The sequence below is a fragment of the Sturnus vulgaris genome, unplaced genomic scaffold (genome assembly GCF_052056855.1).
Source record: "Sturnus vulgaris isolate bStuVul1 unplaced genomic scaffold, bStuVul1.hap1 Scaffold_202, whole genome shotgun sequence".
In the NCBI taxonomy this organism is placed as follows: domain Eukaryota; kingdom Metazoa; phylum Chordata; class Aves; order Passeriformes; family Sturnidae; genus Sturnus; species Sturnus vulgaris.
In genome coordinates, this window is record NW_028276207.1 from 363,893 (window position 1) to 390,000 (window position 26,108).

The 26,108-nt window shown below is 51.6% G+C and overlaps 1 long non-coding RNA gene across 1 annotated transcript; it reads right to left on the reverse strand.

Annotated features, from left to right (window-relative positions):
• Positions 1-3,277: 3,277 nt before the first annotated feature.
• Positions 3,278-7,697, reverse strand: LOC148217851 (uncharacterized). Its single transcript, XR_015800696.1, has 3 exons — positions 7,418-7,697; positions 6,623-6,798; positions 3,278-3,398 (listed from the first exon to the last, which is right to left on the reverse strand). It is a non-coding gene; the product is annotated as an uncharacterized LOC148217851 (long non-coding RNA).
• Between the last annotated feature and the right edge of the window lie 18,411 nt (positions 7,698-26,108).

Sequence of the window (26,108 nt, forward strand, 5' to 3'; positions counted from 1 at the left end):
TGGGTCCCACTGGAGGCGCGCTGAAGGCAGGGATGTCCATCCCTTTCCTGAGGGAAAATAACTTGCATAAGTCACTGCTGAGGCTCTGGAAAGAACTGAAATTCTGCAGGGAGAGATGTCCTCTCGTGGGCCCAGGGACTGCCTCGGCATGGGCCAGGAGCGCCTCCAGCCCCTGCCTTCTCCTGCTTGAAAATATCACGTGTAGCCTGAGCTCGGGGGAATTAAATCTGCTGAAATCCAGGTAACTCTGTCAAGTGCTCCCTAGGGACATCAGTGGGGCTGGGGGATGAGGGTTTTAAATAGAAATTCTTTGGAATATACACCTGTCCCCATTCTGATGCTGCTGAGCTTCCTTGGAAGCTCTACTGGTTCCTGGCACAGCTGGCATTCAAGCGGCAGCTCTGCATGAGAATATCCACCATGAGGCACTGTGAGGTTATGGCAGTGGGAATTGAGCAGGGAATTCGGGGCTATGGGGATAATTCATGGGAACTAGCAAAGCTGACAGCGAACCCCAAATCTGGGCACCGCAATAGAGAACAATCTGTGTGTGGCCCTGTCAGCTCAAGCCCCTGGGCTGGGAAGTGTTAGGAGATCAAATATACGGAATTATACAAATCATGGCAACTAGCATCACCCAGAGGGACAATCCAAGTCCCAAACAATTCCTCCACAATCCACTCTAGGACAAACACCCTGTGCCTACCAGGATCTGTGATTCTGCTTTTCCTACCAGCTCCTGAGCAGTGTCAGGGCAACCACGAGGCCTTTAAAATCCAGATAAACCCCAAATCCCACAGAGTGATTAATCCAAATAAAGAACTGCATTGTTGTCATCAAAAGATCAAAACTCATGAAGAATTCTATGACAACAATGTAATGGACTCCCAGGAACCTCATTAATGCTCTCGGTTTCATTTTTGTGTATTTTTAATCCCTCATTTGGCAGCTTGTAAAACTTATCTTGGAATTCAGAGGTCAAGCAGGATTGACTTTGGATTGACCTTCACCTCTGGTCCCACTTTGTGCAAACACAACTTGTGCCAAGGTGGGTGAACTCATCACCTCAGCTTTTCACTCCAGAGTATCCCCTCCTTATTTCCCTGTAGATGAACTCAGATCCACTCCTCACCTCCACTGGTCATCCAAGCGTCCATTCTGTTCCCCACAGGCCCTGGTGGCCCCAGGGAGCTCCCTTGGCCTTTCTCCTGCCCCTCTCCAGCCCGAGGCCGCTCCTCCTCTTGCTCCCTCCGGCTTAATCCCGCACAGAGCCTCTCCTCCCTTCCTGGCTGCCTGCTGCCGAGGAAGGAGGACACAGAGAGTCTCGAGTGCTGAGCCCTCCCTGCTACCCCTGCAGAGCCTTGGCTGCGCTTCCCAGGGGCCTCGGATTTCCCAGACAAATTGTCTGCTGGGCTCCCTTCCATTACCTCAGCAATCTCCTCAGAAATGCCACCTCACTCCCCTTGACATCCCCTCACATTTTCTTACACAAACAGTTCTTGTGTCCCCTCTAAATGACCCCGGGTTTTCAGCTAAATGAATGGCATGACCCGTGGCCACTGCCCATGATTCACCCGACCAAAATCAAGAGCAAATGTTGGTTGGGCTTTAAGAACTTGAAATAACTTTGAAGCAAAAAAGATCACCTTTTTCTTCTGGGTTTTTTTCTTTTGGATGCCAGACTTGCCTCTGTGGATGCGTGCTTAACTCTTGCTGCAGGGGACTGTCAGGCCTGAATGGCCGTGAGTTCATGTTCTTCTCACTGGGGAATCAAAAATTATTGTTAATTAGACCACAGAAATATTTTCTGAAACCTCTCCCCTTTCCTGCCCTTTGCTGGTACATCTCCTGTTTGTGCCTTTGAATTTACAGCTGTTCCCTGATGGCCCTGCCTTACTTTTGTGCCGCTCCTAGCTGGGAAAAACTGGGAAAACCTAGGGGGTACAGAGGTGAAATTTTTAGCTGGATTTTTCTAAAATTTCTAATTCTACTGAAATTATTTCCAATTCTCCAGTGAGAAGAGCACGAACTCTCTGAACTCCATTCAGGCCTGACAGTCACTGCGGGAAATCTGACACAGTATTAATAAGTAACCTTTCCTGAGAGCAGTCATCACCCCAGTCCTCCAGCCTTGGCAAATTTTTTGCAATGAATGGACCCAAGTTCTAATCCTTAACCTAAATTTCTGTCAACTTTTGTTAGAGTTACCAGACAGTAAATCATGCAACAGAATTTTAAAATTGCACAAAGAATAACAGGCCCAGACCAAACCTAACCACCCCCATCACTGCTCCACCCCAATTTGGGGAGAAACAGTGATATAGTTTATAATTACTCTCCTTCCATGCTATTCAGTCCTTCACTGCACATCCCCAGAGAGGATTCACTCCACCTTTTGTTCCTAACAGCACCTCTCTCTCCAGCACCAATCCCATTTGTCACAGGCACAAAGGGAGCAGACCTAAGGCAATGGTTCCAGCAGCAGCGGCAATCCCAAACTCCCTGTTCCCTGGATTGCTCATCCGAGCACTCCCAGGAATCTCACCTCATCCCAGACTCTCTGTCCTCAGAGGGAAACAAAGCCTGACGGGACAAGGCTCTGGCACCCCATTTCCTCTTGTTCCTGCTGAACTGGAAAGCCACGGGTAAGTGCAGTCCCTCAGACCTTGCACCCCTGAACACCAGGAGAGCTGGAGTTTCACCCAGATCCCAGATTCCCTAGGCAGTTAATCCCAGCAGGGAGGAAAAGAGGAACCCTGCATTCTCTGAGTTACCCCACATCATGGGCAGGACCAGGAGCCCTCCAGGCTCAGACCTCTGGTGCTGAAGCCTCTTGGCTTTGGCTGCTCAAACACCACAACTCTTGGCAAAGATGGGCAGAGTGTAATGATTTTTCCTGTCCTGAAAGAGAGGAGGAAAAGAAAATTAAGTCCACTGCAGAAGGATTCCAGCTCTCACACTTCTGCTCTGATGCTCGCTGTGGGGTTTTATCCATGACAGGTGACACCAATTCAGAGTGCCCTTCTCCAGCATTTTTATTCCTAATTATTTCAGACATTAAAAGGATGCTAATTTTTCTTATTGCATTCTTTCCTTAATTTGAACAGAACCATTTTCATCCCAGACCCCACTTGTCCGTTATTCAATCCTTTAGCACTGGACTTTACACAAAAGGATACCCGTGGTGCTGCATCACAAGAAATCCCAAAGAGAAACCCCTCCAAAACCTGACAAAGAAAGGTTTCAAGGCTCTCCAGAACACAGACAGATGTTCATACCTTGTCAGGCCAGACCAATTCTGTCCCATCCACCTGAGCTGTGCAGGTGAGGCAAAGGCTCCCCTTCCTCCTAGGGAATCACTGTGGTCTGAGACCACAGATATCCATCCTGGGGAGCACCTGGAAACAACGTGGGAAAGGCAAAATTAGACTGTTTTCTATCAGATAATGAGTAATAATAGTAATAATCAAAACTTCTGGACAAATTTAGTAACATCACTTTCATATGATAAATACAGGCCATGCCCATCCTTCAAGCCCAGGTGAAAACAGGAAAGAGAACTACAGGAAAAACAGAGTCCCTTATTTGGATGTATTTCCTAAAGACCACATTGTATGCTCTTTGTTTCTTTAAAATAATGGATTACTGGTAAAAAGCATCTTGGGCCCATATTTTATCAGCCACAGGCAGGACAAGGTGAGCTACATCTGGAGAGCCAGGGAGATGCAGGACCTTGGCACACCAAGGATAAGAGCAGGGGAAGCAGGGGAGGTGTGGGGGGGAGAGCTGGAGAAGTGAAGGAACAGGCATTTTCTTGTTCAGATTCATCAGTGCTGGGAACTTGGAAAACACATGGTGCTGCATGCATCGAGGACATAATGCCCACGATTTGGTTGTTTTCCTTTGCTCACACGCTTGGCTTCATCCCCTCTCCAGAGGAGCAGAGAATTCCTCCAGGGTAAGGGTGAATCTGGTCCCACTCCAGGGATGTGTCCAGTAAAGGAGGGGAGTTGTTTAGAGGAACTAACTGACCACAAAAATCAAACCCATCAAACACTGAAATGGCCTACACTGAGCTGTAACACCAAGTGTTCACAGCAGGCAGAGGCACGAAGTGCACGCAGGACCAAGAAGCACCACTCCGGTGTTTCTGCTTACATGTATTTTAGCTCTGTTTCCCTTCACAGCTGCTATTCTGCCAAGGTCAGTTCCATTTTCAGAAGCCTGTGTCACATGTAGTCAAGGCTGGAAATCCTCCCTTAGGATTTCCACATCACATCTAGATTTGCTAGGAAGCACATGCACACACAGATGCCCATTTCTGTGATATGTCAATCAGAAATCATGTAACCCAGCAACTTGCTCCTCACTTCACCACTTGGAAATACATTCAAAAGCCAGAAAAACCCCAACCAAACAACAACCCACAAAAGACACAGCTTAGTGCAGCTTCATCTTAATATTCTGCTCAGTGATGGAGAGAAAGGAGGAAAGCTGTTCTTCTAGTTCTGCACCAAGCAGTTTGAAACAGCCAATACTGTCCCCACCTGCAGCTCTGGCAGCTTCCTTCTTTCCTTCAGCCTTGCCCTGACTTCTGAGGGGCCAGAGGCACCACACAACCCAAAAGGATCAGCACTCACACCCACCGCTAGTACAGACATCTTCACGGTCCATCTTTGGCCAAACAAACTCCAGGATGTTTTTGTTTTCCTGACAGACTTGGCCAACTTCATTCCCATTTATCAAGGCAACAGACACCCTGTATGGCTCTGGGGTCAGAGGACCTCTACTGGCACAAGAACCCAAGAGAAGATTGGAGGGAAGAATCCAAGAGCAAATTGAAATCCCAGCTATGCAATGAAGGTCTGCTTCTGGCAGGTTCCTTGTGGCTTTTGGGGCTCAAGAAAAGCCTTTAGACCATAAAAACATAGGTGAAAACCCCACACCGAGCACTTGGCTTTAAAGATGTTGCACTTAACGTTACAGACAGAATTGCTTTGGGATTTGGCATTTCCTGCACCCACCCAAACACATTAAAAGAATTAAGTGCAGAGTCCTGAAGCTCAGTTCTTCCAATCTTATTTTGGTGGTGTCACTTGACATACCTAAATCCACAGCAATACTTCAAAAAATGAGAAGCAACCCCACCCCCCTTCAGTTTTCCAGTTTAAAGGTCCTCTTAAGAACAGGTTAAAGAAAAGAAGAAAAGCCCAAGACCTACTATCAGCTAGTGTACCAACCACCCGTTTTGCATAGATTTTTATTACACCCAATGGCTTCTCTAAGAAAATAAATTTGTACCTGCAAAAACCTGTGGGAATTACTGCGTTGGGACGGTTGGGACAAACTCAGGCACTCTCTGTATTCTGGTCTTGAAGTTTGCAGTTTATTTGGTAGGGTGTGGGTATATATGAGGCCCTGCTAGGAACTGCAGCTGCAGCTCAGAGCAGGACAGAGAGAGACGGATAGAGCAAGAGTAAGAGGAGAGAGTAAGAAAGCAAGAGTGAAGGGAGCGTAAGAGAGTAAGAGAGATATTTTCCCGTTTACAATACAATAAATCTATGTTGAATATTCTAATTTCCACTAACCAATCTAATACAAGATACAAATTCTCTAACATTGGCATGCAACCGAAAGGAATCACTATATTACCATGTTTTCCTGCTTTTCTTATCTCTCAATTTTATCTGGGACCCTTCCTGGCATGCCTAGGGAGGATGTCTGTTTGCTTTTTGGTATTCGCAGCATCTAACATTATCTAAACAAAGGGGCCTTCAGGCATTCAGTTGCTTTCAGCCACACAGTCGAAAATTGCTATAATTTCTATTTCGCTTATATTTTCCATATTCTCAAAGTCTTTTGCTAGGCACTCGTACTTATAAGGTTTCCCTAATTCATCCTTCCCAACAAAAACCCATCCAGGAGGGGCAGGTGTTTCTGAGCCCACACCTCGCAGGTAAAGGATCAGAGAAGGAGTGGCACAGAGGGATCCAAAAGTGCCCAAGAGGTTCAAGTTCACTGTGTTTGTGCAGTATTATTTGAAACCAAAGCTCTCTGCAGCTGCCCCAAGCCTGGAGTCAACAGAAACCAAATGAGCTCCCCCTCCTACCACATTTTCTGCCTTCTCTCATCAAGGGAGGATCACATCATGCAAAAGATAATAGAGAAGATGGTAACAGCAGTCCAGTGCCCCCAGGATGGCTGGCACCAGGGTTCATTCCATCCTCTGGCTGATGGAACTTAAACCCAGGTGTTCTGGGATTGAAGGATCAAAGTCCAGTTTTGCCACTTGCCGTTCCACTCCCTCCCACGTTTGCAGAGCAGGAATATTGCTGGGTTCCGTATTACAGCCCAAAGAAGCAGCCCCGGGAGTTCTGCTGGAGCTATTGGCTCACAGACTTCTACACACTTGATCAGAGAAATTCAACTTTTCTAAGCCAAATACTTGAGAAAAATACCACTATGCTAATACAGATTACTTCAAAAAGTGAAGTGATCACTATGTCACCTAACAAACCACTAAAAAATACTTTTCAAATATACTGAGTCACACTACATACTTTCCTCTGTTAGAAAAAAAAAGTTTAAGAAGAGTCTTAGGTGTTACAAAATAAACTACTACCTGCTTGAAGACCAAAAAAGAGCTCCTCATCCTGGAGTAATTCCTTCACAGCAGCCCAGTCTCGTGTTAATTGTTTCAGTGCCGACTAGAGGTTCCAGGATATCGGATCTAAGTCTTTGACTTCTACCGGGAGTTCTGGTGCAATTGAAAACACCAAGAAGCGTGCGACCCTTCCTCTGAAAATAAAATAGATGTGAAGAACACATGCAGAGATGGCAAGTGTCAGGAGACGTTTACAGGCAAGAATCTCCTACAAATATGAGGTATGCTTTGGCATGCTTAGCATGTCCCTTTTTTCTACGTTTATTATATCAACTCCAGCAGTTTAGGATGCTAGGAAATTCAATGTGATTTAATATAATATTAGCCCTCAATTCTATCAGTATAAAAATATATTTGTACTTAGTATTTTATTCCTATTTTGTAGTACTATTCCATTACTACTGCAGCAGAAAATTTTACATTTTCCCCCTCCACTAAACTAATTAAAAATGAACAGGCCAACCCTACACAAAGAGGCAAATTATAAAGTTACAAAGATCAAATATTAATCAGAACAATTTACTTGAAATTACATTTCTGAAAAGAATTTAAAATCGATTTAGAAGTCAAAAAGACAAATTGAGTTTGGAGAAGGCGTTTGGCACTCCAAGGGCAGCCAGGGTTACAGGTGGTGGCAGCTTGGGGCCGGGAGAAATCCCGGTCCATTTGGAATTTTAGCAGGCAGAAGCCTGATTTGGTGCACAGGTCCCTGGACGCGAAGTCTGGCCCTTTTCCCTGTGAAACAAAACTTACTCTTGCCAGGTTCCTGAGATCAGCTACGAGGAGGCTTTTGGCACTCCAAGAGCAGCAGGGTCACAGCTGGATGCCGCTGGGGTCTGGGTGACACCGTGCTCCATTTGGAATTTTAGCATGTAGATGACTGCTCCTGGCCACAGGCCCCAGGATAGAATCTGATGGCCTTTTCCCTGCGAATCCACACTCACGCTTCCAGGGTTCCTGAGATCTGCACAGAGGAGGGTTTCGGCACTCCAAAGGCAGCCAGGCTTCTAAATGGTGGCAGCTTGGGGCTGGGAGAAACCACGCTCCATTTGGAATTTTGTCAAGCTGAAGGCCAGAACACGGCTCTGGACATGAATAGCGGTCCTTTTCGCTGTTAAACAAAACCAGAATAAAAACTTGGTCTGTTCTGAGTTTTAGCAGGCAGAAGCCCAGGCCCAGGCCCGGCATCACTGGACATGGGAAGTTGCCCAATTTTCCTGTGAAACAACACTCACACTCCCAGGGTTCCTGAGACCAGTTAGGAGGAGGCTTTTGGCATCCCAAAGAGAGCCAGGATTACAGGTGGGGGCAGCTGTGGTATGGAAGCAATCCCGGTCCATTTGGAATTTTAGCAGGCAGAAGCCTGGTGGGGGGCACAGGTATCTGGACAAAAACTGTGGCCCTTTCCTCTGTGAAACAAAACTCATTCTGCTGGGTTCCTGAGACCAGTTAGGACGGGGCTTTTGGCACTCCAAGAGAAGCCAGGGTTCCAGGTGGTTCCAGCTGTGGTATGGGAGTAATCCCAGTCCATTTGGACAAAGAAAACCTAAGACCCTCACCGAACTCCAGAGGCCCCCATAACCCTAGAGATCCCAAAGCAAAGACACCGCCCTAACCCTAGAGTGAGCCCAACCTGAGATGCCCCCATAACCCTAGACGCCTTCATAACCCTAGTTGCTCTGCTAATACTAGAACCCCAGTGAACCCTAGACATTCCCAAACCCCAGACACCCCCCAAACCGTAGAGTCACCCCAAGCCTAGATAGCCCCACAACAATAGACACCCCAAAACCCCACACGTAACCCCTAACCCTAGACCCTCAGCGAATCCTAGACATGCCCCTAAAACTAGACACACTCAAACCCTAGACACCCCCCAACCCCAGATCCAGCCCAAGCCTAGACACCCTCAAAACCCCAGACGCTCCATAACCGTAGAAGCTCCACTAATCCCAGACGTCCCCACAACCCTAGACACCACCAGAACCCTAGATGTCCCCCCAACCCTAAACTCCGAGCCAACTCTAGACAGCCCCAAACCCTAGAAACCCCCGTAACCCTACAGTCAGCCCAACCCTCGTCGCCCCCAGAAACTTAGACACCCCCAGACCTAAGCCTAGACTCAGCCTAAAGCTAGAAGCCCCACAACCCTAGATGCCCTCAGAACCCGAGAAGCTCCTGTAACCCTAGACCCCCACATAACACAACCCCCACATAAGACAACCACATAACCCTAGACACCCCCTAAACCTAGAGCCAGCCCAACCCAAGATGCCCTCAAAACCCTAGACACACCCAAAACCTCAGATGCTCCCCTAAAATTAGACCTTCAACAAACACTAGATGTCCCCATAACCCTAGACACCCCCAAACCCTAGATACCTCTTGAAGCCAAGAGCCAGCCAACCCTAGACACCCCCAAAACTTCAGATGCACCCCTAAAATTAGACCCTCAGCGAACCCTAGCTTCTCTAACCCTAGACACCCAGTGAACACTACACACTCTCATAACCCTAAACACCCCACTAATCCTAGACGATCCAACAACCCTAGACCCTAGATGTCCCCCTAACCCTAGACACACCCAAATCCCAGACATGCCCCCAACCCTAGAGCCAGCCTAACCCTAGATACCCCCACAACCCTAGACTCCCCCAGAATCCTAGAAGCTCCACTAACCTTAGACCCCCAGCGAACTCCAGACATCCCCATAACCCTAGACACCCCCCCTAACCCAAGAGCCAGCCTAACCCTAGACAACTCCACCACGCTAGACACCCCCAGGACCCTAGAAGCTCCTGAAAACTCAGAACCCCAGCGAACCATAGACACCCCCCTAACCCCACAGCCAGCCTAACCCTAGACACCTCCAAAACCCTAGACCCTGCCCTAACGCTAGACCCTCAGTGAACCCTAGATATCCCCCTGACCCTAGATACCTCCAAATCCTAGACATCTCCCTAACCCTAGAGTCAGCCTAACCCTAGACGCCCCCACAAACCAAGATGCCCCCAGAATCCTAGAAGCTCCTCTAACCCTAGACCCCCAGCAAACCCTAAACACCCCCATAATCCTAGATACCCCCCTAACCCATGACACTCCCCTAACCCTAGTCCCTCAGCGAACCCTAAATTTCCCCCTAACCATAGACACCCCCAAATCCTAGACACCTCCCTAACCTTGGAGCCAGCATTACCCTAGACACCCCCTCCACAACCCCAGATGCCCTCAGAACCCTAGAAGCTTCACTAACCCCAGATCCCCAGCGAACGCCAGACACCCCTGTAACCTTAGAAAATCCCCATAACTCTAGAGCTAGCCTAACCCTAGACACCACCAAACACATGACACCCCCTTAAGCCTAAACCCCCCTAACTCCAGACCCTCAGCGAACCCTAGATGTCCCCCTTATGCTAGGCATCCCCAACACTTGACACCGCCCTAACTGAAGTCAGCCTAAAGCTAGAAGCCCCCACAAACCTAGACGCCCCAGAAACCTAGAAGCTCCCCTAAACCTAGACCCCCAGACAAGCAGAGACACCACCCTAACCCTAGAGCCAGCTCAACCCTAGACGCACCCACAACCCTAGACATTCCCAAAATCCCAAACGCTCACCTAAGCTTAGATCCTCAGTGAACCCTAGATGTCCCCCTAAACCTAAACACCCCCAAACCTTAGACACCCCCCAACCCTAGAGCCAGCCCAACCCTAGACACCCCCACAACTCAGATGCTCCATAACCCTAGAAGCTCCCCTAATCCCAGACTCCCCCACAACCCTAGACACCACCACAATCCTAGTGTTATGAATGATGTTCTATTTTTCCAATTTATCAAGCAACAAGATTAAATTTAATAGTAACAAAATGAATACAATCAAAGTATTGGAGATGACAAAGTATTGGAGATGAAACAATCAAAGTGCATATATTTAAGAATATACAAAATTTGGCAGTAAGTAATTTAGTATAATTGAGGCTCATATAAAGCATAAGCAAAACCGACCGGGGAGGGGCCCCCCTCCGACCGGGGATACGGGGAGTGGTTCACCATTCCTCACGTATCAAAGCATCCAGGCTAACAATCTCACTTATATACTGTAGGCTACAGAAGTTTCTAGAAAACTCCTCCTAGTTTCTATTCCTAAAATCTAGGTCACTGTGTGTACGGTGCATGCTCTACTAATGGGTTAGGGGTTCTCTCATCCTTTTGAGGGTCTTATTTCTGATGAAGACTCTTCGTCTTCATCAGTGACCGAGGTGTGACCCGCAGGTAGTGCAGGCGCACTATGTGACTGAGCAGATGTTTTCCATAACAAGACTTTAATTGAGTCCCATGCTTGGAATCATCCCATTTTGGCCCATTTCAAGGTCAAAACTTTCTATTTCTAGATGCTGCTTGTCAGACCTACATCCTTCTACTATTCTTGTCTGACTTTCTTCCAACCTCCTTCTTCGACTCCCAACATCTGGAAGATGTCCTTTGCCCTGTCTCACCCATCTCCCCCCTCACTCTGTAAAAATTGTCTTCTATTGATCTAAATACAATGTTGCTAATATAGTTACAATTTAATTAGCACGAATCACATTTATCACACTAGTCATCCCCAAAACCCTATATGTCCCCCTAACCCTAGACCCCCAGCCAACTCTAGACATCCCCAAACCCTAGAGACCCCCGTAACCCTACAGTCAGCCCAACCTTTGTCGCCCCCACAACCCTAGACACCCCCAGAACCCTAAACCTATACCCTCAATGAACCCCAGATGCCCTCCAAACACTAGACACCCCTAACCCCAGAGTCAGCCAACCCTAGATGCCCCCACAACCCTACACGCCCTCAAAACCGTAGATGTTCCTCTAACCCTAGACCCCCAGAGAACCCTACACATCCCTAAACCCTAGACACCCCCTAAACCCTAGAGCCTCCAAACCTAGACACCTCCACAACTCTAGACGCCCCCAGAACCCTAGAAGCTCCCGTAAGCCTAGACCCCCAGTAAACCCCAGACACCCGTATAACCCTAGACGACCCCCTCACCCTAGACCCCTAGCGAACCCTAGATGCCCCTCAACGCTAGACATTACCAAACCATAGACAAGCCCCAACTCTAGAGCCAGGCTAATCCTAAACGCCCCCACAACTCTAGACACCCCCAAAACCCTAGACACACCACAAACCCCATACCCCCAGCTAACCCAAGATGCCCCCCACCCTAGACCTCCTCAAACCTTAGACACTCCCTGAACCCCAGAGTCTGCCCAGCCCTAGACACCCCCACAATCCCGGATGCCCCCACAAGCCTAGACACCCCCTAACCCTAGACCCCCATCGAACCCCAGATGCTCCCTCCCAACTGTAGACCCCCCAGTACGCACACCACGGCCACCCATGTAAAAGCCCCCGACACAGAAAGGCGAGCAAAACATCCAACCCACAACCTGCCACAAAACAGCCAGATCGCAGCCAAATGGCAGGAAGCACCCCGCCATGCCAAGCCACCAAAGCCAACCAACAACCAGGGGCCCTCCAAAACCGCACCCCATGCCCAAGCCCTTCGGCCCATCAAGGAATCCCCAACAATCCCAAGCCATCACCACACCACAACAAGCAATACCACGGTTCCCAATCTAGACCCCACCCTGCACCAACGAAGAAATAGCCCAGCCAACACAGAAGCACACCCTCACCCAATGCAAGTCCACACAGAAGAGCAGGACAAACCCCAGATCACCTCCCAAGGGGACACACAGCCGCAGACAACCACAGCCGACACAGAGAGCTCACCCACCATCCCTCGCCACGCCCAGCACCGGGCAGGCTGGCACAGTTCCAGAGGCCGAAAAGCCTGCAGAGCAGTCACAATGACAGACGCTCACACAGAAGGCAGTGCGGGAGAGGAAACGAGCCCACCCGTAGCTGCAGCCCCCTAACCCACGCCCCAGATCTGGCACCCCCAGCCCGAGCAGTCCCATAAAGAACCCCCGCCCACGCCAGAAAAAAAGCCCCGCGCATCGCCAGGACAGGTGGGGCCCTGGGTCCCCGGGCCCGCAGGGGCAGTTCCCGTGTCCCGGCGGGTCCCGGGCACCCCGAAGAAATCGTCGCCCCCTCGCAGGGTCCCCGGCACAGCCCCGACCCCCGCCGCCGCAGCTGGAGCTTGCCCAAATCCCCGGCAGCAACCCAGCGCAGCGCCGCTTGGCGGCAGAGTGGGAGCTGTAACCATAGCCCCCGGCCCGCCCCCAGCGCTCCTGACCGGCGCGCCCCCTCCCAGCCGTGTCCACGCACGACCCGACTCCGGCCCGGCCATCCCGCGCCGAGCCCCACCCCTGGGCAGGACCACCCCAGCCACCCCCGATGCGTACAGGACCCGAACTAGAAGCCCCGACCCCCCGGTGGTCCCTCCCCAGCCCCTCGACCCCGCTCGGGCCATTCCGCTGCACCCAACTGCAGCTGGCCCACCCATATAGAGCGGCGCCGCCGAGGCAGCTGCACCCCAATGCCGTCACATCCCCGCCATCCCCCCTGCCATTCCCCAACCATGCCTCGCAGGCCCGCCTCACGCAGCATCGTTCGACCTCCCCACTCTGTCCTGTTCCCCATGCGCCCGCCACACTCCCTCGCGTCACTGCACCGCTCCACCCCAGCGGCGCTGCGGCACACCCCCTCACAGGAACGTGTCACCGTACCGACCCGACGCCCAACGCCACCCCGCCCCCGGCGCGGCCAGCCCGTACCCGGCAGCAGCCCAACCCGGGTTGCCACGACTGGCCGCCGGGCCCCCGACCCCCGCGAGACCCATCACCAAGACCGCCCGCACACCTGAACATTGGCTGCCATAGGCAGCAGAAACACGAGAGAAGAAGGAGCCCGCTGGGGTCAGGGGGCCGCCATCTTGTCCGGCGTCATGTGGACACACAGGAGCAGCCATCTTGCAAAGCAACCACATGGCCTCACGGGGGCCTCCATGTTCGGCCCCAACCCCGTGGCAGCAGGGGGCAGCCATCTTGGCTAGGGTTAGGGTTTAGGGTTTAGGGTTAGGGTTTTTGACTGCCCCCCCCGGCGTTCCCCCCTGCGCCCCCTCCGTGCCCCCCCCCCTTTCCCCTTCCCTCTTTCCCCCCTTCCACTCCCTCCCCTCCTTTCTCCCCTTCCTCCTTTCTTCCCTCTTCCTCCCCTCTTCCATCCTCCCTTCTCTTCCCCCTTCCCTCCTCTCTTCCCTCTTCCCTCCCCTCTTCTCTCCCCTCTTCCATCCCCTCTTCCCTCCCTTCCCTCACCACTTCTTTCTCCACCTCATGTCCTCCAAAACACCACTGCTCGCCTCTACCTTCCCACATGCCTTAGGTACTGCCTTCAGCTCTCACCTCTCTTCTGCTTTAGCCTCTACCTATGGGCACATACATTTAGAGAGCTAGGCAGTTAGAGCTTGCAAATTTTTTGCAAGCCTGAATTTCTCCGGACTCTCAGCTCCATTCCCTGGCTCACAAGCTGACTCCAGCTTCAGTTATGGAGGAAGCATCCCAAGGTGGTGAAAAACAGAGTGGAATTCATAATAAACATTAACTCCTGTCTTTCCTGTGGGATATATTCTGAGGTACTGCCCCATGGATGTTTTTCCCAATTGTCCAATCAACTACTGTCCTGTCCTAGCTCCAGGTAACATGCTTTAAATACGGACTGTCCATACATTAAGGTTGGCCTTTTTTCCCTAAAGACGTCCATGTGTGTTGCTGTCCATTCTCTTCTCACTTCCACTCTGCATTCACATCTGCTTTCCTGCTTGCCTTTGCCTTTGCCTTTGCTTTTACACTCCTCTCTGCCTTCCACTCTACCTTCGATTGTAGATTCCTGACTGCATTCCAGTCCGGATTTGGTTCTAGCATCCTCTCTGCCTTGCACTCTGGATACAGTTCAGTTCAGATGCCTTCCAGTATGCCTTTGGTTCTAGATTCCTGTCTGCTATAGTGTCTGCTTCCTCCTGAAATCTAGAATCCCAATAACCCTGTAGTCAGTAGAACCCTAGACAAGCCCCTAAGCCTACACTCAGACCTATCTCTAGACCACTCCATCCCTAAACACCCCTCATCAATAGACACCCCCCATCACTAGACACCCCCCATCCTATGACACACCCTCAACCCTAGACACCCCCCATCCCTAAAAGCCTCCTCAAATCTACACACGGCTTCATCCCTAAACATGCCCCCATCCCTAGACAGGCCCCCATCCCTAAACACACCCCCAACCCAAGACACCCCATAACACTAGGCCATTCAAACCCTAGACCACAAGAACCTTAGCCCCCCTCTAACCCTACTTATGATTAGGGTTCGGATTCGGGTTGGGTTCGGGTTAGGGTACGGGTTAGGGTACAGGTTAGGGCACGGGATAGCGTTAGGGTTAGGGTTAGGGTTAGGGTTAGGGTTAGGGTACGGGTAAGGTTTAGGGTACAGGTTAGCGTTAGGGTACGGGTTAGGGTATGGGTTAGGGTATGGGTTAGGGTACGGGTTAGGGTTAGGGTAAGGGTTAGGGTTAGGGTACGGGTTAGGGTACGGGTTAGGGATAGGGTTAGGGTAGGGGTTAGGGTTAGGGGTTAGGGGACGGCTTAGGGTTCGCAGTTAGGGTTAGGGTTAGGGTACGGGTTAGGGTACGAGTTAGGGTACGGGTTAGGGTTAGGGTATGGGTTAGGGTACGGGTTAGGGTTAAGGTAGGGGTTAGGGTACGTTTTAGGGTATGGGTTAGGGTACGGGTTAGGGTACGGGTTAGGGTACGGGTTAGGGTACGGGTTAGGGTTAGGGTTCGGGTTAGGGTTAGGGTAAGGGTTAGGGTACAGGTAAGGGTACTGGTTAGGGTTAGGGTACGGGTTAGGGTTAGGGTACGGGTTAGGGTACGGGTTAGGGTTAGGGTACGGGTTAGGGTACGGGTAAGGGTACGGGTTAGGGATAGGGCTAGGGTACGGGCATGGGTTAGGGTACGGGTTAGGGGTTAGGGTTAGGGTTAGGGTTAGGGGTAGGGTTAGGGTACTGGTTAGGTTTAGGATTAGGGTACGGGTTAGGGTACGGGTTAGGGTATGGGTTAGGGTACGGGTTAGGGATAGGGCTAGGGGACGGGCATTGGTTAGGGTACGGGTTAGGGGTTAGGGTTAGGGTACGGGTTAGGGTACTGGTTAGGTTTAGGGTTAGGGTACGGGTTAGGGTACGGGTTAGGGTATGGGTTAGGGTACGGGTTAGGGTACGGGTACGGGTACGGGCATGGGTTAGGGTACGGGTTAGGGGTTAGGGTACGGGTTAGGGTTAGGGGTTAGGGTACGGGTTAGGGTTAGGGTACGGGTTAGCGTACGGGTTAGGGTACGGGTTAGGGTACGGGTTAGGGTATGAGTAAGGGTACGGGTTAGGGTTAGGGTACGTGTTAGGGTACGTGTTAGGGTTAGGGTAGGGGTTAGGGTACGGTTAGGGTTTGGTTTAGGATTAGGGTTAGGGTACGGGTTAGGGTATGGGTTAGGGTTAGGGTTAGGGTATGAGTAAGGGTACGGGTTAGGGTTAGGGTACGGGTTAGGGTACGGGTTAGGGTACTGGTTAGGGTTAGGGTACGGGTTAGGGTACGGGTTAGGGTACGGGTACGGGTTAGGGTTAGGGTTAGGGTACGGGTTAGGGTTAGGGTTAGGGTACGGGTTAGGGTACGGGTTAGGGTACGGGTTAGGGTACGGGTTAGGGTTAGGGTACGGGTTAGGGTACGGGTTAGGGTTAGGGTACGGGTTAGGGTTAGGGTACGGGTTAGGGTTAGGGTACGGGTTAGGGTACGGGTTAGGGTTAGGGTTAGGGTTAGGGTTAGGGTACGGGTTAGGGTATGGGTTAGGGTTAGGGTACGGGTTAGGGTTAGGGTACGGGTTAGGGTTAGGGTTAGAGTACGGGTACGGGTTAGGGTACGGGTTAGGGTTAGGGTACGGGTTAGGGTACGGGTTAGGGTACGGGTTAGGGTTAGGGTTAGGGTACGGGTTAGGGTACGGGTTAGGGTATGGGTTAGGGTACGGGTTAGGGTACGGGTACGGGTACGGGCATGGGTTAGGGTACGGGTTAGGGGTTAGGGTACGGGTTAGGGTTAGGGGTTAGGGTTAGGGTTAGGGTTAGGGTACGGGTTAGCGTACGGGTTAGGGTACGGGTTAGGGTACGGGTTAGGGTATGAGTAAGGGTACGGGTTAGGGTTAGGGTACGTGTTAGGGTACGTGTTAGGGTTAGGGTAGGGGTTAGGGTACGGTTAGGGTTAGGGTTAGGGTACGGGTTAGGGTACGGGTTAGGGTACGGGTTAGGGTACGGGTTAGGGTTAGGGTACGGGTTAGGGTACGGGTTAGGGTACGGGTTAGGGTACGGGTTAGGGTACGGGTTAGGGTTAGGGTACGGGTTAGGGTACGGGTTAGGGTACGGGTTAGGGTTAGGGTTAGGGTTAGGGTTAGGGTTAGGGTACGGGTTAGGGTACGGGTTAGGGTACGGGTTAGGGTACGGGTTAGGGTACGGGTTAGGGTACGGGTTAGGGTACGGGTTAGGGTACGGGTTAGGGTTAGGGTTAGGGTACGGGTTAGGGTTAGGGTACGGGTTAGGGTTAGGGTACGGGTTAGGGTACGGGTTAGGGTACGGGTTAGGGTACGGGTTAGGGTTAGGGTTAGGGTTAGGGTTAGGGTTAGGGTTAGGGTTAGGGTTAGGGTTAGGGTACGGGTTAGGGTTAGGGTTAGGGTTAGGGTTAGGGTTAGGGTTAGGGTTAGGGTACGGGTTAGGGTTAGGGCTAGGGGACGGGCATTGGTTAGGGTACGGGTTAGGGGTTAGGGTTAGGGTACGGGTTAGGGTACTGGTTAGGTTTAGGGTTAGGGTACGGGTTAGGGTACGGGTTAGGGTATGGGTTAGGGTACGGGTTAGGGTACGGGTACGGGTACGGGCATGGGTTAGGGTACGGGTTAGGGGTTAGGGTACGGGTTAGGGTTAGGGGTTAGGGTACGGGTTAGGGTTAGGGTACGGGTTAGCGTACGGGTTAGGGTACGGGTTAGGGTACGGGTTAGGGTATGAGTAAGGGTACGGGTTAGGGTTAGGGTACGTGTTAGGGTACGTGTTAGGGTTAGGGTAGGGGTTAGGGTACGGTTAGGGTTTGGTTTAGGATTAGGGTTAGGGTACGGGTTAGGGTTAGGGTTAGGGTTAGGGTTAGGGTATGAGTAAGGGTACGGGTTAGGGTTAGGGTACGGGTTAGGGTACGGGTTAGGGTACTGGTTAGGGTTAGGGTACGGGTTAGGGTTAGGGGTTAGGGTTAGGGTTAGGGTTAGGGTACGGGTTAGGGTTAGGGTACGGGTTAGGGTTAGGGGTTAGGGTTAGGGTTAGGGTTAGGGTTAGGGTTAGGGTTAGGGTTAGGGTTAGGGGTTAGGGTTAGGGTACGGGTTAGGGTTAGGGTACGGGTTAGGGTTAGGGTTAGGGTACGGGTTAGGGTTAGGGTACGGGTTAGGGTTAGGGTACGGGTTAGGGTTAGGGTTAGGGTTAGGGGTTAGGGTTAGGGTACGGGTTAGGGTACGGGTTAGGGTTAGGGTACGGGTTAGGGTTAGGGTTAGAGTACGGGTTAGGGTTAGGGTACGGGTTAGGGTACGGGTTAGGGTTAGGGTTAGGGTTAGGGTTAGGGTTAGGGTTAGGGTTAGGGTACGGGTTAGGGTTAGGGTACGGGTTAGGGTTAGGGGTTAGGGTTAGGGTTAGGGTTAGGGTTAGGGTTAGGGTACGGGTTAGGGTTAGGGTACGGGTTAGGGTTAGGGTTAGGGTACGGGTTAGGGTTAGGGTTAGGGTACGGGTTAGGGTTAGGGTACGGGTTAGGGTTAGGGTACGGGTTAGGGTTAGGGTTAGGGTTAGGGGTTAGGGTTAGGGTACGGGTTAGGGTACGGGTTAGGGTTAGGGTACGGGTTAGGGTTAGGGTACGGGTTAGGGTTAGGGTTAGAGTACGGGTTAGGGTTAGGGTTAGGGTTAGGGTTAGGGTTAGGGTTAGGGTACGGGTTAGGGTTAGGGTACGGGTTAGGGTACGGGTTAGGGTACGGGTTAGGGTACGGGTTAGGGTTAGGGTTAGGGTACGGGTTAGGGTACGGGTTAGGGTTAGGGTACGGGTTAGGGTTAGGGTACGGGTTAGGGTACGGGTTAGGGTACGGGTACGGGTTAGGGTTAGGGTTAGGGTACGGGTTAGGGTTAGGGTTAGGGTACGGGTTAGGGTACGGGTTAGGGTACGGGTTAGGGTACGGGTTAGGGTTAGGGTACGGGTTAGGGTACGGGTTAGGGTTAGGGTACGGGTTAGGGTTAGGGTACGGGTTAGGGTTAGGGTACGGGTTAGGGTACGGGTTAGGGTTAGGGTTAGGGTTAGGGTTAGGGTACGGGTTAGGGTATGGGTTAGGGTTAGGGTACGGGTTAGGGTTAGGGTACGGGTTAGGGTTAGGGTTAGAGTACGGGTACGGGTTAGGGTACGGGTTAGGGTTAGGGTACGGGTTAGGGTACGGGTTAGGGTACGGGTTAGGGTTAGGGTTAGGGTACGGGTTAGGGTACGGGTTAGGGTATGGGTTAGGGTACGGGTTAGGGTACGGGTACGGGTACGGGCATGGGTTAGGGTACGGGTTAGGGGTTAGGGTACGGGTTAGGGTTAGGGGTTAGGGTTAGGGTTAGGGTTAGGGTACGGGTTAGCGTACGGGTTAGGGTACGGGTTAGGGTACGGGTTAGGGTATGAGTAAGGGTACGGGTTAGGGTTAGGGTACGTGTTAGGGTACGTGTTAGGGTTAGGGTAGGGGTTAGGGTACGGTTAGGGTTAGGGTTAGGGTACGGGTTAGGGTACGGGTTAGGGTACGGGTTAGGGTACGGGTTAGGGTTAGGGTACGGGTTAGGGTACGGGTTAGGGTACGGGTTAGGGTACGGGTTAGGGTACGGGTTAGGGTTAGGGTACGGGTTAGGGTACGGGTTAGGGTACGGGTTAGGGTTAGGGTTAGGGTTAGGGTTAGGGTTAGGGTTAGGGTTAGGGTACGGGTTAGGGTACGGGTTAGGGTACGGGTTAGGGTACGGGTTAGGGTACGGGTTAGGGTACGGGTTAGGGTACGGGTTAGGGTTAGGGTTAGGGTACGGGTTAGGGTTAGGGTACGGGTTAGGGTTAGGGTACGGGTTAGGGTACGGGTTAGGGTACGGGTTAGGGTACGGGTTAGGGTTAGGGTTAGGGTTAGGGTTAGGGTTAGGGTTAGGGTTAGGGTTAGGGTTAGGGTTAGGGTTAGGGTTAGGGTTAGGGTTAGGGTACGGGTTAGGGTTAGGGTTAGGGTTAGGGTTAGGGTTAGGGTTAGGGTTAGGGTTAGGGTTAGGGTTAGGGTACGGGTTAGGGTTAGGGTACGGGTTAGGGTACGGGTTAGGGTACGGGTTAGGGTACGGGTTAGGGTACGGGTTAGGGTACGGGTTAGGGTACGGGTTAGGGTACGGGTTAGGGTACGGGTTAGGGTTAGGGTTAGGGTTAGGGTACGGGTTAGGGTTAGGGTACGGGTTAGGGTTAGGGTTAGGGTTAGGGTTAGGGTTAGGGTTAGGGTTAGGGTTAGGGTACGGGTTAGGGTACGGGTTAGGGTTAGGGTACGGGTTAGGGTACGGGTTAGGGTACGGGTTAGGGTTAGGGTACGGGTTAGGGTACGGGTTAGGGTTAGGGTACGGGTTAGGGTACGGGTTAGGGTTAGGGTACGGGTTAGGGTTAGGGTTAGGGTTAGGGTTAGGGTTAGGGTTAGGGTTAGGGTTAGGGTTTGGGTTAGGGTTAGGGTTAGGGTTAGGGTTAGGGTTAGGGTTAGGGTTAGGGTTAGGGTTAGGGTTAGGGTACGGGTTAGGGTTAGGGTACGGGTTAGGGTTAGGGTTAGGGTTAGGGTTAGGGTTAGGGTACGGGTTAGGGTTAGGGTTAGGGTTAGGGTTAGGGTTAGGGTACGGGTTAGGGTACGGGTTAGGGTTAGGGTTAGGGTTAGGGTTAGGGTTAGGGTACGGGTTAGGGTACGGGTTAGGGTTAGGGTTAGGGTTAGGGTACGGGTTAGGGTACGGGTTAGGGTTAGGGTTAGGGTACGGGTTAGGGTACGGGTTAGGGTTAGGGTTAGGGTTAGGGTTAGGGTTAGGGTACGGGTTAGGGTTAGGGTTAGGGTTAGGGTTAGGGTTAGGGTTAGGGTTAGGGTTAGGGTTAGGGTTAGGGTACGGGTTAGGGTACGGGTTAGGGTACGGGTTAGGGTTAGGGTACGGGTTAGGGTACGGGTTAGGGTTAGGGTTAGGGTTAGGGTTAGGGTTAGGGTTAGGGTTAGGGTACGGGTTAGGGTTAGGGTTAGGGTTAGGGTTAGGGTTAGGGTTAGGGTACGGGTTAGGGTACGGGTTAGGGTTAGGGTTAGGGTTAGGGTACGGGTTAGGGTACGGGTTAGGGTTAGGGTTAGGGTACGGGTTAGGGTACGGGTTAGGGTTAGGGTTAGGGTTAGGGTTAGGGTTAGGGTACGGGTTAGGGTTAGGGTTAGGGTTAGGGTTAGGGTTAGGGTTAGGGTTAGGGTTAGGGTACGGGTTAGGGTACGGGTTAGGGTACGGGTTAGGGTTAGGGTACGGGTTAGGGTACGGGTTAGGGTACGGGTTAGGGTACGGGTTAGGGTACGGGTTAGGGTACGGGTTAGGGTTAGGGTTAGGGTTCGGGTTAGGGTTAGGGTAAGGGTTAGGGTACGGGTTAGGGTTAGGGTTAGGGTTAGGGTACGGGTTAGGGTACGGGTTAGGGTTAGGGTTAGGGTACGGGTTAGGGTTAGGGTACGGGTTAGGGTTAGGGTTAGGGTTAGGGTTAGGGTACGGGTTAGGGTACGGGTTAGGGTACGGGTTAGGGTTAGGGTTAGGGTTAGGGTTAGGGTTAGGGTTAGGGTACGGGTTAGGGTACGGGTTAGGGTTAGGGTACGGGTTAGGGTTAGGGTACGGGTTAGGGTTAGGGTACGGGTTAGGGTTAGGGTACGGGTTAGGGTACGGGTTAGGGTTAGGGTTAGGGTACGGGTTAGGGTTAGGGTACGGGTTAGGGTACGGGTTAGGGTACGGGTTAGGGTTAGGGTACGGGTTAGGGTTAGGGTTAGGGTACGGGTTAGGGTACGGGTTAGGGTACGGGTTAGGGTACGGGTTAGGGTACGGGTTAGGGTACGGGTTAGGGTTAGGGTTAGGGTTAGGGTTAGGGTTAGGGTACGGGTTAGGGTACGGGTTAGGGTACGGGTTAGGGTACGGGTTAGGGTTAGGGTACGGGTTAGGGTTAGGGTACGGGTTAGGGTTAGGGTTAGGGTACGGGTTAGGGTACGGGTTAGGGTACGGGTTAGGGTACGGGTTAGGGTTAGGGTACGGGTTAGGGTTAGGGTTAGGGTACGGGTTAGGGTTAGGGTTAGGGTACGGGTTAGGGTTAGGGTTAGGGTTAGGGTTAGGGTTAGGGTACGGGTTAGGGTTAGGGTTAGGGTACGGGTTAGGGTTAGGGTTAGGGTTAGGGTTAGGGTTAGGGTTTGGGTTAGGGTTAGGGTACGGGTTAGGGTTAGGGTTAGGGTACGGGTTAGGGTTAGGGTTAGGGTACGGGTTAGGGTTAGGGTTAGGGTTAGGGTTAGGGTTAGGGTTAGGGTTAGGGTTAGGGTTAGGGTTAGGGTTAGGGTTAGGGTTAGGGTTAGGGTTAGGGTTAGGGTACGGGTTAGGGTTAGGGTTAGGGTTAGGGTTAGGGTTAGGGTTAGGGTTAGGGTTAGGGTTAGGGTTAGGGTTAGGGTTAGGGTTAGGGTACGGGTTAGGGTTAGGGTTAGGGTTAGGGTTAGGGTTAGGGTTAGGGTTAGGGTTAGGGTTAGGGTTAGGGTTAGGGTACGGGTTAGGGTTAGGGTTAGGGTTAGGGTTAGGGTTAGGGTTAGGGTTAGGGTTAGGGTTAGGGTTAGGGTTAGGGTTAGGGTTAGGGTTAGGGTTAGGGTTAGGGTTAGGGTTAGGGTTAGGGTTAGGGTACGGGTTAGGGTTAGGGTTAGGGTTAGGGTTAGGGTTAGGGTTAGGGTTAGGGTTAGGGTTAGGGTAGGGTTAGGGTTAGGGTTAGGGTTAGGGTTAGGGTTAGGGTTAGGGTTAGGGTTAGGGTTAGGGTTAGGGTTAGGGTTAGGGTTAGGGTTAGGGTTAGGGTTAGGGTTAGGGTTAGGGTTAGGGTTAGGGTTAGGGTTAGGGTTAGGGTTAGGGTTAGGGTTAGGGTTAGGGTTAGGGTTAGGGTTAGGGTTAGGGTTAGGGTTAGGGTTAGGGTTAGGGTTAGGGTTAGGGTACGGGTTAGGGTACGGGTTAGGGTTAGGGTTAGGGTTAGGGTTAGGGTTAGGGTACGGGTTAGGGTTAGGGTTAGGGTTAGGGTTAGGGTTAGGGTTAGGGTTAGGGTTAGGGTTAGGGTTAGGGTTAGGGTACGGGTTAGGGTACGGGTTAGGGTTAGGGTTAGGGTTAGGGTTAGGGTTAGGGTTAGGGTTAGGGTTAGGGTTAGGGTACGGGTTAGGGTACGGGTTAGGGTACGGGTTAGGGTTAGGGTTAGGGTTAGGGTTAGGGTTAGGGTTAGGGTTAGGGTACGGGTTAGGGTTAGGGTTAGGGTTAGGGTTAGGGTTAGGGTTAGGGTTAGGGTTAGGGTTAGGGTTAGGGTTAGGGTTAGGGTTAGGGTTAGGGTTAGGGTTAGGGTACGGGTTAGGGTTAGGGTTAGGGTTAGGGTACGGGTTAGGGTTAGGGTTAGGGTTAGGGTTAGGGTTAGGGTTAGGGTTAGGGTTAGGGTTAGGGTACGGGTTAGGGTTAGGGTTAGGGTTAGGGTTAGGGTTAGGGTTAGGGTTAGGGTTAGGGTTAGGGTAGGGTTAGGGTTAGGGTTAGGGTTAGGGTTAGGGTTAGGGTTAGGGTTAGGGTTAGGGTTAGGGTTAGGGTACGGGTTAGGGTTAGGGTACGGGTTAGGGTTAGGGTTAGGGTTAGGGTTAGGGTTAGGGTTAGGGTTAGGGTTAGGGTTAGGGTTAGGGTTAGGGTTAGGGTTAGGGTTAGGGTTAGGGTTAGGGTTAGGGTTAGGGTTAGGGTTAGGGTTAGGGTTAGGGTTAGGGTTAGGGTTAGGGTTAGGGTTAGGGTTAGGGTTAGGGTTAGGGTTAGGGTTAGGGTTAGGGTTAGGGTTAGGGTTAGGGTTAGGGTTAGGGTTAGGGTTAGGGTTAGGGTTAGGGTTAGGGTTAGGGTTAGGGTTAGGGTTAGGGTTAGGGTTAGGGTTAGGGTTAGGGTTAGGGTTAGGGTTAGGGTTAGGGTTAGGGTTAGGGTTAGGGTTAGGGTTAGGGTTAGGGTTAGGGTTAGGGTTAGGGTTAGGGTTAGGGTTAGGGTTAGGGTTAGGGTTAGGGTTAGGGTTAGGGTTAGGGTTAGGGTTAGGGTTAGGGTTAGGGTTAGGGTTAGGGTTAGGGTTAGGGTTAGGGTTAGGGTTAGGGTTAGGGTTAGGGTTAGGGTTAGGGTTAGGGTTAGGGTTAGGGTTAGGGTTAGGGTTAGGGTTAGGGTTAGGGTTAGGGTTAGGGTTAGGGTTAGGGTTAGGGTTAGGGTTAGGGTTAGGGTTAGGGTTAGGGTTAGGGTTAGGGTTAGGGTTAGGGTTAGGGTTAGGGTTAGGGTTAGGGTTAGGGTTAGGGTTAGGGTTAGGGTTAGGGTTAGGGTTAGGGTTAGGGTTAGGGTTAGGGTTAGGGTTAGGGTTAGGGTTAGGGTTAGGGTTAGGGTTAGGGTTAGGGTTAGGGTTAGGGTTAGGGTTAGGGTTAGGGTTAGGGTTAGGGTTAGGGTTAGGGTTAGGGTTAGGGTTAGGGTTAGGGTTAGGGTTAGGGTTAGGGTTAGGGTTAGGGTTAGGGTTAGGGTTAGGGTTAGGGTTAGGGTTAGGGTTAGGGTTAGGGTTAGGGTTAGGGTTAGGGTTAGGGTTAGGGTTAGGGTTAGGGTTAGGGTTAGGGTTAGGGTTAGGGTTAGGGTTAGGGTTAGGGTTAGGGTTAGGGTTAGGGTTAGGGTTAGGGTTAGGGTTAGGGTTAGGGTTAGGGTTAGGGTTAGGGTTAGGGTTAGGGTTAGGGTTAGGGTTAGGGTTAGGGTTAGGGTTAGGGTTAGGGTTAGGGTTAGGGTTAGGGTTAGGGTTAGGGTTAGGGTTAGGGTTAGGGTTAGGGTTAGGGTTAGGGTTAGGGTTAGGGTTAGGGTTAGGGTTAGGGTTAGGGTTAGGGTTAGGGTTAGGGTTAGGGTTAGGGTTAGGGTTAGGGTTAGGGTTAGGGTTAGGGTTAGGGTTAGGGTTAGGGTTAGGGTTAGGGTTAGGGTTAGGGTTAGGGTTAGGGTTAGGGTTAGGGTTAGGGTTAGGGTTAGGGTTAGGGTTAGGGTTAGGGTTAGGGTTAGGGTTAGGGTTAGGGTTAGGGTTAGGGTTAGGGTTAGGGTTAGGGTTAGGGTTAGGGTTAGGGTTAGGGTTAGGGTTAGGGTTAGGGTTAGGGTTAGGGTTAGGGTTAGGGTTAGGGTTAGGGTTAGGGTTAGGGTTAGGGTTAGGGTTAGGGTTAGGGTTAGGGTTAGGGTTAGGGTTAGGGTTAGGGTTAGGGTTAGGGTTAGGGTTAGGGTTAGGGTTAGGGTTAGGGTTAGGTTAGGGTTAGGGTTAGGGTTAGGGTTAGGGTTAGGGTTAGGGTTAGGGTTAGGGTTAGGGTTAGGGTTAGGGTTAGGGTTAGGGTTAGGGTTAGGGTTAGGGTTAGGGTTAGGGTTAGGGTTAGGGTTAGGGTTAGGGTTAGGGTTAGGGTTAGGGTTAGGGTTAGGGTTAGGGTTAGGGTTAGGGTTAGGGTTAGGGTTAGGGTTAGGGTTAGGGTTAGGGTTAGGGTTAGGGTTAGGGTTAGGGTTAGGGTTAGGGTTAGGGTTAGGGTTAGGGTTAGGGTTAGGGTTAGGGTTAGGGTTAGGGTTAGGGTTAGGGTTAGGGTTAGGGTTAGGGTTAGGGTTAGGGTTAGGGTTAGGGTTAGGGTTAGGGTTAGGGTTAGGGTTAGGGTTAGGGTTAGGGTTAGGGTTAGGGTTAGGGTTAGGGTTAGGGTTAGGGTTAGGGTTAGGGTTAGGGTTAGGGTTAGGGTTAGGGTTAGGGTTAGGGTTAGGGTTAGGGTTAGGGTTAGGGTTAGGGTTAGGGTTAGGGTTAGGGTTAGGGTTAGGGTTAGGGTTAGGGTTAGGGTTAGGGTTAGGGTTAGGGTTAGGGTTAGGGTTAGGGTTAGGGTTAGGGTTAGGGTTAGGGTTAGGGTTAGGGTTAGGGTTAGGGTTAGGGTTAGGGTTAGGGTTAGGGTTAGGGTTAGGGTTAGGGTTAGGGTTAGGGTTAGGGTTAGGGTTAGGGTTAGGGTTAGGGTTAGGGTTAGGGTTAGGGTTAGGGTTAGGGTTAGGGTTAGGGTTAGGGTTAGGGTTAGGGTTAGGGTTAGGGTTAGGGTTAGGGTTAGGGTTAGGGTTAGGGTTAGGGTTAGGGTTA